The following is a 13,923-nucleotide window of genomic DNA, read 5'->3' on the forward strand; positions in this document are numbered from 1 at the left end:
GCATGATAATTGTTGTTATATGAAAACTCCATCAAAGAAAGATATGTATCCCAACTCCAGCTAAAATCCAATATACATGCCTACAGCATGTATTCTAATGTATGGATAGTCTGCTCATACGAACCATCAGTCTGCGGATGAAAAGTCGTGCTAAAGTGCAGGCGAGTACCCAACTCCTCATGGAATCTCTTCCAGAACCTGGAAGTAAACCGAACATCCCTATTAGAAACCACCTAAGTTGTTAATATCAGCAATTTCCAGGTGATTTCTAGGTGGGATATCAATTATCGGTACTTTTCAAAATAGCGGTGTCAAATATTGGTCCAAAATATCAGACCGCAAATATCGGTGATATTTACCGATATTTAACTGATATTTACCGATATTTCCAGGCGATTTCCAGGTGGGATATCGGTTAAATTTTACTTGCTTTTTTTAGAGTTAAGTCATGGCCTTAAGTCTTATGGACTTAACTTAACTGAACATACTAATATGTTAAGTACTTAATTGTTAGTTTTAGCTCATAGACTCATGTTTTAAGTATTAACCGATCTTATTGTTATGTTAATTGTTACATACTTAAGTGTTAACTTGCTAGTTTCTATAGTTTTGATAAGTTGATGTGTTAAGTACATAATTCTTAAATGATGATGATGCTATTAATTAGAGTTGATGTGGATGATCTAGATAAAATAATTGGATGCCTTGGTTGGTGTGGACTTGGAGGAAGATTACATGGCTTACCTAAGATTATGTTTCAAACATTGACAGTTTTGAATTTTGACTTTTTATATTACTTTTATATATGTTTTATGTTTATATATATATATATATATATATATATATATATATATATATATATATATATATATATATATATATATATATTAATTATGCATGATATAAAAATAGCGATATCCCACCGCGATAATCTATATCCCAAATATCGGCCCTTGACCGCTATTTGATTTTGAACCGCTATAACTGCCTAGGAAACCACGGAAATCAACACCCCATGCCATGCCACAACCTCCATAATGTAGATGTCGGCTAGCTTCTCAACTGAAATACAATCCTTGATTAGAATAAAGTGTGTACTCTTGGTCCATCGATCCACGATGACCCATATCGAATACACTTTGAGCATCGTTTGAGGTAACTTCATGATAAAATCCATCATAATATCTTCCCATTTCAAAAAGGGAATACCCAATGGCTCCATTTTGTTGTGGGGTCACTGATACTCGGCATTAACCTTCCTGCAAGTCAAGCACATCTCCACGTACCAGGCCACATCCCGTTCCATGCATGGCCACCAATACTTAAGCCAGGGATCTCTATACATTTTTGTCGCTATGGGATGAATAGATAACCTCTACTTGTGCACCTCATCCATCAAAACCTGATGCACTCCACCCCAATATGGAACCCACACCCTCTGATGAAGGGTAAATAATCCCTGGATATCATAATTAAAGGAAGCCACCTGACCCACTATGCACTCACTCTTCTGGTATTCTTCTTTCATGGCCTTAACCTTTTCCTCTCGAATATTCTCCAAGAGTGGGGTAATCATGGTCATCCTCAAACATACATCCCTAATTGGGGCAGTAATCGCCTTGCGTCTGAGAGCATCGGTCACCACATCCAACTATCTACGCTAAATCAAGTTCAGATTCGGTTGATCCATCAGATTCCTTATACTTTTTTGATAGTGTAAATAGTACAACGGACCCCATAGAGGTACTGCCGCCAAATCTTGACAGCCAAAACCACGACCCCTAATCCCTAATCATACGTAGGGTAGTTCGCCTCATGAGGCTTCAGCTGCCTCGAAGCATATGTGATCACATGACCCCACTGCATCAAAACTGCACCAAAACAAATGATCAATGTATCACAGTAAACCATAAAATCCGCTATGCCCTCCGGCAGGGTCAACATCAGCACCTCACACAATCTCTGTCTCATAGTCTCAAAAGTTGCCTGCTACATAGGTCCCCAACAAAATGCAATAATCTTCTTTGTCTATCGGTCAAAGAAACCGCTATCCTGGAGAAATACTGAACTAATCTTCGATATTAACACGCCAATCCAAGAAAACTCTGAATCTCATATGGAGACCTTGGAACCTCCCACCTCATCATGGCCTCAACCTTGGCCGGATCGACCAGAATACTGTTCCGGTTGACAAGGTGTCTAAGAAACTACATCTCGTGCAATCAAAAATTACAATTAGAGAACTCTGCAAACAACTTCTCCCTCCTTAAGGTCTCCAATACCTTTCTCAGATGCTCCTCATGTTGTTCCTGAGTCTTGGAGTAGACCAGGATGTCATCGATAATTTTATTTCATAATTTTACTCTGATATGTTTAACAGATGTTTATGATATTTTGAGATACATGACTTATGATTTTTATGTGATGAATTGTTAACATGGTTTTATTAATGATTTAAAATGAAACTTTTGGTCCGTATTTTTGAGATGTTTCAAGTTGGTATCAGAGCCTTGGTTTGAGGGATTTGGGCACACTCTCGAGTGTGTCTGAACTCAAACTGAGGACTTGGTATGAAAACTTTCAAAAGAAAATCATTTTATAAAAAGAATCTTGAAAAGTGAAAGGAATTTTGAAAAGAGAAAAGGATGTGGTGAATGCAACCAGTCGAGCTCAAGTAAGTTCCCCCAAATTACCCATACGTGTTTATATTAAGATTATATGATTCAAATGCTATATTAGAGCTCAGGATATAGGAGAGATGCATTGTATGCTTTTACGAGCTTGTAAAATTGCATGTTAGAATTGATCAGCCAGTGGTAGGATAGCCTGTTTAGGTTATGCCTGACTATATGAGCTTTCGAGTTGCATGCTAGTATAGATTCTTGATTAGATGATAGAATTGTTTGATTGGATTATGCTAGTTAGATTTTACATTGTCTAAATGCTGCTTGCTTTGTGCATTGTGGGACTCCTGGCGCTGTGAGTTAGCTACTAAGTGAATATGCTAAGTCACATGGGGTACAGGCTAGATAATCTCAGAGTGATGGACTTGACCCTATTACGCAACTCTCGTCTGAGTCCAACCGTTCTACGGATGAGTCTTTTACTTGAAGGATTATCTGATCTCTATTGCATGTGGGTATATTCATAAGGTAGCTACTTGAAATTTATGGGAAATCTTTCAGAAGCTGAGGATTGGGCGGGGCGGAGATTACCCTAGGGCAAGCCTAGGATGAGATTAGTGTTGGGAGCAGTAGTAGTAAAAGTGACTTGGTGGATTCAAGACGATTACCCTAGGGCAAGCCTAGGATGAGATTAGGATGAGATTAGGATGCGATTAGATGTGGAAGGTAGTATGGGCTCGTACTACTGAAAGTAGAGGATCCGTACTCAAGTCAAGGATGGCTAAGATAAAACCAGGAAACTTGTAGTGCAGGTGTGATCCATCGATAGTGATGAGTATTCTGATGGTTATTACGATATGTGCAGCATGGTGACGCTACGTACTAGACCAGTTGGCGGTTCTAGTGTCGGCAAGGGATAAGGCTCGGGCTCTTAAGTCGAGCATCTTGATGATTAAATGAGAGGGTTTTATTTAAGCTAAGATTATGTGCAGTATCCTTGACCAGACTCCTATGATCTTCAGTATGGTTAAGGAGGGTATCTTGGAGATTCTTGATGAGAGATTGATTGTGTTCCGTACTGAGATAGCGACCATGATGGGAGTGCGCACGATGACATTCTGGGAGCTCAGAGCTTGTGGAGCTCTTGAATATCATGGGTCTATGGACCCCATTGCTAGTAGTCGGTATTTCGCAGATGTCACCAATGTTTTTCACACTAGCCAGTGTCCCGAGGGGGACAAGGTCTGACTCACCTCCTGTCTTCTGAAGGACAGAGCACGTGATTGGTAGGATGTAACGCCTGTGTTTCGGGGCTAAGCATTTATAGATGATGTAATAGTCTAGGTCAACTGTTGTAACTCTTTTTGAAGTAATAAAGATGAATCATTTGAGTATTATGTGAATTTATATGCTTTAAACATAATTATAAAGGTATAATAAATAAAGAATAAAAATAAGCGCCAAAATTAAAGTGTGAGATAAACCCAATATCTTTACATAAAGTTATAGTGGTCAAAACAAGGATTTTGGATATATAAGAAACACCGAAATCCGAGTTATAAAGAAGAAGTTATGGATTGTCGAAGTTTCGAGGAAAACCGGCACGACACCGGGAAATGTAAAAAGTGAATTTACAATAGAGGATCTTTTGGCCTTAGTAATCTAAAAGAAAGTTGTAGAATATGTTAAATTGAGATCGTCCATAAAAAGAACGCCCAAATCTGACTTCGTATGAGGAAGTTATGATTTTTCTAAGATTTAGCATAACAGTGCACAATCCGGAATTCGAATTTTAGATCTATCGATTTTCAGCCAAAATAATCTATAAGAGAAATGAATAAATCGGTAATAGGAGTTAAACGAAAAAAAGACAATCGAAAATGGAGCTCGTATGCGAAAGATATGGACGAAGCGTAGTCTATACTCTTCAAGCGCGGCGAATTCAATACATTATATAAATCGGAGATAGAATGAGAATTAGCCAACGGTGTCTAAATGAAAGTTATAGTACTCATAAATACCAACAAGTAGATATAAATAACGTTGAAAACGGAGCATGTATGCGAAAGATATGGATGAAGCTTAGTCTCTACTCTTTGAGCGCGATAAATACGATACAGTTTTTGAAAATCTGAGATAGAATGAGAATTAGCTGATGCGGTCTAAATGAAAGTTGTAGTACTCGTAAATACCAATGCGTGGATATAAAGAACTTAGAAAACGGAGCTTGTACGCGGAAGATACGAACGAATCTTAGGGACTACTCTACTATAAAACTCTTATAAATAAGAGATGAACTCTTCATAATTTCATCACACCATAACCTTTCTTTCTCTCTCTAACTTCTCTCTAGCCTCCCTAAACCCCTCCCAAGTCTACGGAACCTCCCTAGCATGAGAAGGAAGCCCCGAAGCGCCCGACAACTTCGAAAAAAAAAGCTTTCAGCTCGGAAACGCAGCTCCAGTGAAGCCCGGTTTTGAGAAAAACCCGTTGTAAGTGAGCTACGTCTAACCAACCATTAGTATAGCTTATGTTTTAATATATTAATAGTAGAAAGAGTATTAATTATTCTCAGTGAATATTCTACTAAACCCTAGTGGTAATGATACTAGGTTTTGTCGAAGGAAATTGTTTTAAGAGTAACGAAGCGTTGTCTGAGTTCGGATTCACCACCTCAACAGGTGAGTGCATGGTCTCTTTCATCTTACACATAGATATGAAGTATTTTATATAAAATACATGATATGTGTGCATATTATCTGTATACTTGCTATCTATGTTGGAAGAACGATTTTATACAAGTCTTATATGATTTAAACTGTATATGTATTTTATATCTACAAAAATGTTAGGGTAAAACATGGGAAGATGTAATAGACGATGTTTGAAAAAATGATGAGAGGCATCGATGTTGTTTTTGTTGATTCTGTCAACTAGCAGAGTATGGATGATGACCACGGACTCTTCTAGACAGTCCAGCGGAACGCTAGCAGGCTCGCAACCTGTAGGTGTTTATGAACGATGTGTTTACCGGTGTACTCCATCCCCCTCATGGTTGCCTTAAGGACATTTATTGTTGAGGAATCCCCTTAGTATTAGTGTCCATCCCGATGTTGATACTTAGTCTAGGTCCCTTATGATAGGTGTTTTAGGGACGTAATGTGAGGATAACGGGAACGGGTAATCGGGTTATTGTTGGTTGATGAAATTAATAAACTTATTTATTGTGGATCGAAAACCCTATGTGCTCACCAGGCTCCCAAGCCTGACTCACTCAGTTTCTTGTATTACAGGCAGTGGCGCACGAGCATAGATATCATGTTTTGGATGAGAGATTAGATATAGGCCTGTAGATATGAATAAATGTAATAAGGATTATATTGTACTGTTTATTCTTTTGATCTGTATCGAACATGACATCTCCAGGTTTTTTTAATGAAATACATTTCTATAGAAATGCTTTCATAAAGCGTTATCATATTTTATTATGGAACAAATTCCGCAACACTTTTATTTAAAATGTTACTCTGATTTTTAAACAAAGCATAAACAAAATCTGTCTTTTCTGGCCGTGAAAATGGAGATGTCACAGTTGGTATCAGAGCATTAGTTTAAACGAACTATTTGTAGGATTTCTAGGCTTAAGCTTAGAATGCTAAGCGATGATTGTGAGAGGAGTGTCTAGTATATTTTAGACACAAGCACTAGTTTATTTTAGGAAAGATGCCTAAAATGCTTTTATGTGCTTTATGCTATTATTCATACGGATCTATGGTCTGTTGTCGATCGGATCTGGAAACCTTATGTGTTTACGATTCTAAAGGTACGACTATGATATTAGAACTAGCATATAAACATTTCGGAGAGATAAGGTTGATTTAAATGTCTATCCAAAACAAAGATCTAAATTCACCTTATTCGGTGTATAAATCAAAATGGCAAGAACCCGCAGTGAAGCTGGGAATGCGAATGGGAATAGAAATCAACCACCTGTGATTGAACAAATACCGGTTGTGATAGCCGCTCCAGAGCCAATCGCTATGGCCGGAGTACAAGTGATGATCGAAATGATGTTGGATCGTCAAATGGAGGAAACCAGGTGTTTACTCCAACAAAATTGAGAGGAAGCTACCATATCGATCGAACATCTCGAACTGAATGATGGGCAGTCAGAAGGAGGTAACTACAGTGGGACTGTTGGTCAAGCCAACCCACCAATAGTTCTTCGAAACATCCAGGATGGAGGAAATGACGAACATGTATGCAAGTACAAGGATTTTATGGCATCCAAACCACCGTGTCTATCTGGAAGCCCGACACCGGTGGAAGTCATAAACTGGATCTCCGAGATGGAGACAATGTTTGAGAGTTGTGAGTGCAGCAACAGGCAGAAGACCTCTCTCACGGTTCTTCTGTTAAAATCTAGAGTATTGAGTTGGTGGAAGTTACTAGATGATTCAATTCCCAAGGGTGAAGCAGGCAAGATGTCTTGGGAGGATATTCTGGTACAACTGAAAATGCAATACTACTCCGAGCAGGATCTTTTGGAAATCAACAATGAGTTCCAAAATCTGAAGAAGGGAAGAATGAGCGTTACTAAATACACTGCAAGTTTTATAGAGAAAATGAAGCTTGTTCCATACCTGGTTCCAACTTAAATCTCCAAGGTTAACAAGTTTGCCCTCGGATTACCAGCAGACTTTGGTGCAATGGTCATGCAAGCAACCACTCTAAAAGCCGCCATCTGGGTTGCTAAGAATGTGGAGACCCAGATACGAGAAAATGGTCTGAAGAGAGCAGAGGTTGGAGAGAAAAGGAAATTTTATGGGTCGTCGAATTTCAGCAATAAGAGCAGGTTCTCAAAATCTGGTATGAAGAATTCTGGAGGAGGTGAAGCCAAATGGTGCGAAAAATGCAACAAGAAGCACCAAGGAAAATGTGACGGAGGGGGTCACTTGATTCAAGTGTGGAAATCCCGATCACTATTCCAACGAGTGCACATTCACTAAGAAGGTCTGTTATGAGTGCAATAAGGAAGGGGACATTTCGAGGGACTGCCCGAAGAAGAAGGAGGCACGAAGACCCAACATTCCACCAAAGCCGAAGGCAAGAGCCTCCCAGATGACACTCGAGGCTGCAAAGGAGGCAGTAGACGTCGCTTCAGGTACCTTTCTTGTAAATGGATTACCTATAAATATACTATTTGATTCCGGAGCAAACTAGTCCATTGTATCACATACGTTTGGTGGGAACTGGGAAACTAGCATTACCCGTAGAGATAATTGATAATGCCCTGATTGTAGAAGTTGCCAATGGCAGGTTTGTACCTATTAGTAATCGTATTAAGAACATAGCCATCGACTTAAATGGAAACGAATTACATGAAGAGTTGTTGCCCATAGAGTTGAACAGTTTCGACATCGTTCTAGGAGTGGATTGGCTTAGCGCCAACGATGCCGAGATATTATGTCGAAAGAAGATAGTAAGGGTAAATCCCCCTGGAAAGGAGTCATTTATGGTGTACAGGGACAAACGTATAATGAATTCTGGAATCATCTCCCTGATGAAAGCCCGGAAATGTTTGTCCAAGGGATACACATTATATTTGGCATTCATGATCGATGCTAAGAAAAAGAAAAAGGAGGTGAAAAATATACCGATCGTGTGTGATTATCCGAAATTCTTTCCCGAAGATCTTCCTGGATTACCACCTGAAAAACAAGTGGAGTTTCGGATAAACTTGTTACCAAAGACGACACCAATAGCAAAAACAGTGTACCGATTAGCACCGACGGAGATGAAGGAGCTCATGATGCAACTTCAGGAGTTGTTGGACAACGGTTTCATTCGACCTAGTTCATCCCCCTGGGGAGATCCGGTGTTATTCGTGAAAAAGAAGGATGAAAGCATGAGAATGTGTATAGACTACCAAGAGTTAAACAAGCCAATGGTGAAGAACAAGTATCCATTACCAAGGATTGATGACCTATTCGATCAGCTGCAAGGTTCAAGCTACTTCTCAAAGATCGATCTTAGGTTAGGATATCATCAGCTGAAGGTGAGAGAGCAAGATATTGAGAAGACTGCATTCAGAACTAGATACGGACACTACAAGTTCTTGGTTATGTTATTTGGACTAACTAATGCTCCAGCAGCGTTCATGGATTTAATGAACAGGGTTTGTAAGCCATTGCTCGAAAAATTCGTGATAGTGTTCATATATGACATTCTCATCTACTCGAAAAGCTAGGAGGAGCATGGCCAGCATCTACGAGAATTTTTGGAAGTGTTGAAGAGGGAGAACCTTTATGTAAAGTTCTCCAAATGCAATTTTTGGATCCGAGAAGTCCAATTCTTGGGTCATGTGGTTAACCAAGAAGGGATAATGGTTGACCCAACAAAAATCAAAGCAGTGATGAAGTGGGAATGATCAAAAAGTACCATGGAGATTTGAAGCTTTCTGGGATTAGCTGGATACTACCAACGATTTATCCAAGGCTTTTCTTCGATAGCTGCTCCATTAACAGCTTTGACCCACAAAGGAGCTATGTATACGTGGAGTGAAAAGCACGAAGAAGCATTCGAGAAGCTAAAGAAGAAATTATGTGAAGCACCGATTCTTTCTCTACCCGATGGAGTTGAATGCTTCGCAGTCTATAGTGACGCATCTAGAGTCGGGTTGGGTTGTGTTCTGACCAAAATAGAAAAGGTGATAACATACGCATCTCGACAATTGAAGGGGCATGAAAAGAGCTACCCAACTCATGATCTGGAGTTGGCAGCGGTAGTTTTTGCCTTGAAGATATGGACACATTACCTCTGTGGCACGAAGTGCAAACCTTCACTGATCATAAGAGTCTCCAGTATCTCTTTAATCATAATGAATTAAATATGAGGCAATAACGTTGGCTAGAGTTACTCAAGGACTATGACTGTGAGATACTTTACCACCCTGATAAAGCAAATGTTGTCGCTGATGCTCTCAGTCGAAAAGTCAACCTTGAGAGAAAAAGGCCAAGAGCGTTGAGAATAGAAGTTGTCTCGATGATTGTGGAAAGTATCAGGAAAGCTCAAAAAAGAAGCTTCAGAGATGAATGACCAAAAAGAAGAACGTTTGGCCCAAACGTTAGTTTTCGGTACAAACAGTCAACGACTGAAGGTATTCCAAGATCGAATTTGGGTACCTAAGACGGAAGGAATAAGAAATCTTCTGATGGAAGAAGCGCACAAGACCATCTACTCAATTCATCCTGGTAACACTAAAATGTATAGGGACCTAAAACCCTACTACTAGTGGCCGATGATGAAGCTCGATGTTGCAAAGTATGTAGCCGAGTGTGTGACATGTGCAAGAGTTAAGGTACAACATCAGAAACCATATGGGAGTTTAGAACCTTTGCCTATACCCATGGGTAAATGGGAAGACATCACCATGGATTTTGTAACTAAACTACCCACAACGAAGAACGCTCACGACATGATTTGGGTGGTCGTGGATCGTTTCACTAAGAGTACGCACTTCGTGGCAGCCAACGAGAGGTGGTCTATGGATAAGCTCACAAATGCTTATGTGAAGGAGATAGTAAGACTTCACAGTGTTCCTCTTACAATTGTATCGGATCGTGATAGTCGTTTCACATCAAGGTTCTGGAGAGGTCTACAAGAGGAATTGGGTACGAAGTTGTGTTTGAGTATAGCTTACCATCCGCAGACTGATGGTCGGAGCGAAAGAACGAATCAAACACTTGAAGATATGCTGAGAGCATGAACCCTAAATTTCCAAGGTAACTGGAATGAGCACTTACCTTTGGTATAATTTTCCTACAACAACAGTTTCCACTCGAGCATCAAGATGGCACCCTATCAAGATTTGTACGGACAGGAGTGTCGTATGCCTTCTTGTTGGCTTGAGGCTGGGGAAAAGTAGTTTATGGGTCCCGAGATAGTCCATGAGACTACTGAGAAGTTGAAGGTGATTAGGGAAAGAATGTTAGCAGCTCAGGATCGTCAAAAGAGCTATGCTGACAAGAAAAGACGACCAATGACTTTTGAAGTTGGAGATTCCATTTTGCTTAAAGTCTCACCGTGGAAGGGACTTATAAGATTCGGGAAACGGGGAATGTTAAGTCTAAGGTTTATTGGACCGTTCAAAGTTCTTCAAAGAATTAGGAATCATGCTTACAAGCTCGAATTACCCGAAAATATAGATGGTATTCATAACACTTTCCATGTGTGTTATTTGAGAAAGTTCACGAGAGAAGTGCCCGACATAATTCCAATCTCAGAGTTAAGAATGGATAAGAATAAGAGGCTCATCGAAGAGCCCGAGGCAATCGTTGACCGTAAGACTAAGACGTTACGACGCAAGATGGTTAATTTAGTGCTAGTCCGTTAGAACCATTCGAATGGGCCGAATCTCACATGGGAGACAGAGAGTGACATGATGAGTCGCTATCTACATCTGTTTGTTGATGCATGATTCCGGGACGGAATCATCCTAAGGGGGAGAGAATTGTAATGCCCGTGTTTCAAGGCTAAGCATTTGTAGATGATGTAATAGTCTAGTTCAACTATTGTAACTCTTTTTGAAGTAATAAAGATGAATTATTTGAGTATTATGTGAATTTATGTGCTTTATACTTAGTTATAAAGGTATAATAAATAAAGAATAAAAATAAGCATCAAAATTAAAGTGTGAGATAAACCTGATATCTTTACATAAAGTTGTATTCATCGAAACAAGGATTCTGGATATATAAGGAACACCAAAATCCGAGTTATAACGAAGAAGTTATGGACTGTCGAAGTTTCACGGCAAAACCGGCTCGGCACCGGGAAACGTAAAAAGTGAATTTACAATATAGGATGTTTCGACCTTAGTAATCTAAACGAAAGTCGTATAATATGTTAAACCGAGAGAGTCCATAAAAAGAACGCCCAAATCTGACTTCGTATTAGGAAGTTATGATTTTTCTAAGATTTAGCATAACGGTTCACAACCAGAATTCAAATTTTAGATTGGTCGATTTTCAGCCAAAATAAACTAAACGAGAAATGAATATATCGTTAATAGTAGTTAAACGATAAAAACACAGTTGAAAACGGGGCTCGTATGCGAAAGATATGGACCAAGCTTAATCTTTACTCTTCGAGCACGGCGAATTCGATACAGTTTTATAAATCTGAGATAGAATGAGAATTAACCAACAGTGTCTAAATGAAAGTTGTAGTACTCATAAATACTAACACATGGATATAAATAACGTCAAAAACAGAGCTCGTATTCGAAAGATATGGACGAAGCTTAGTCTCTACTCTTCGAGTGCTATAAATACGATACAGTTTTTGTAATTCTGAGATAGAATGAGAATTAGCCGACGGGGTCTAAATGAAAGTTGTAGTACTCATAAATACCAATGTGTGGATATAAAGAACGTAGAAAACGGAGCTCGTACGCGGAAGATACGGACGAAGCTTAGGGACTACTCTACTATAAAACTCCTATAAATAAGAGATGAACTCTTCATAATTTCTTCACACCATAACCTTTCTTTCTCTCTATAAATTCTCTCTAGCCTCCCTAAACCCCTCCCAAGTCTAGGGAACCACCCTAGCACGAGAAGGAAGCCTCGGAGCCCCCGACAGCTCCAAGAAGAAAAGCCTTCGGCTCGAAAATGTTGCTCCAACAAAGCCTGGTTTTGAGAAAACCCCGTTGTAAGTGAGCTACGCCTAACCTAACTTCATTATAGCTTATGTTATAATGTAGTAATAATAGAAAGACTATTAATTAGTCTCGGTGAATATTAGACTAAACCCTAGTGGTAATGATACTAGGTTCTATCGAAGGAAATTGTTTTAAGAGTAACGAAGTGTTGTCTGAGCTCGGAATCACCACCTCAACAGGTGAGTGCATGGTTCCTTTTATCTTACACATAGATATGAAGTATTTTATATAAACTACGTTCTATGTGTGCATATTATCTGTATACTTTCTATCTATGATGGATGAATGATTTTATACAAGTCTTATATGATTTAAACTGTATATGTATTTTATATCTACAAAAATGTTAGGGTAAAACATGGGAAGATGTAATAGACGATGTGTGATAAAATGATGAGAGGCATCGATGTTGTTTTTGTTGATTTTGTCATCTAGTGGAATATGGATGACGACCACGGACTCTTCTAGACACTCCAGCGGAATGCTAGCATGCTCGCAACCTGTAGGTGTTTATGAACGATGTGTTTACCGGTGTACTCCATCCCCTTCATGGTTGCCTTAAGGACATTTATTGCTGAGGAATCCCCTTAGCATTAGTGTCCATCCCGATGTTGATCCTTAGTCTAGGTCCCTTATGATAGGTGTTTTTGGGACGTAATGTGAGGATAACGGGAACGGGTAATCGGGTTATTGTTGGTTGATGAAATTAATAAACTTATTTATTGTGGGTTAAAAACCTTATGTGTTCACCAAGCTCCCAAGCCTGACCCACTCAGTTTCTTGTATCACAAGCAGTGGCGCACGAGCATAGATATGATGTTTGGGATGAGAGATTACGGATATAGGCTTGTAGATATGAATAAATGTAGTAAGGCTTATATTGTACTGTTTATTCTTTTGATCTGTATCGAACATGACATCCCAAGGTTTTTTAATGAAATACATTTCTATGGAAATGCTTTGATAAATCGTTATCATATTTTATTATGGGAACAAATTCCGCAACACTTTTATTTAAAATGTTACTCTGATTTTTAAACAAAACATAAACAAAATCGATCTTTTTTCTCCGTGAAAATGGGGATGTCACATGGGAGGAGGTAGGACATGGTATTGAAGATGATGACACAATTGATGTGATTACATGGCGTAACATCCCGGCTAAGTTTAGGGGCGAGTTTGCACCAATAATTGAGGTGCAGCAGTTAGCATAGGAATTCTAGGATCTACAGCAGACTACGGAGATGGTGGTGGAGATCACAGCTAAGTTTAGGGAGAGGGCCCTTTTTGTCCCGCAGTATGTAGCGAACTAGGAAATGAAGAAGGCCTGATATCACGAGATGTTGAGGAGCAACATCAGATAGTCTGTGAGCCGGTCCAACTACAAGACGCTGGAGAATATGATTGCTCGAGCCAGGGAAGGGGAGATCAACTTACAGGCAGAGAGGAAGAGGAAGTCAGATGGGGTTCATACATCCGCGGGATCGGGCAGGAGGGCCAAGGTATCAGATTCTAGATTGAGGGGTCATCAGGATCGAACCATTGTGGCAAGTGCAGCAGGACACATGAGGGTGC

This window comes from Lactuca saligna, chromosome 8 (genome assembly GCF_052625555.1).
Source record: "Lactuca saligna cultivar CGN05327 chromosome 8, ASM5262555v1, whole genome shotgun sequence".
NCBI classification, from domain to species: Eukaryota; Viridiplantae; Streptophyta; class Magnoliopsida; order Asterales; family Asteraceae; genus Lactuca; species Lactuca saligna.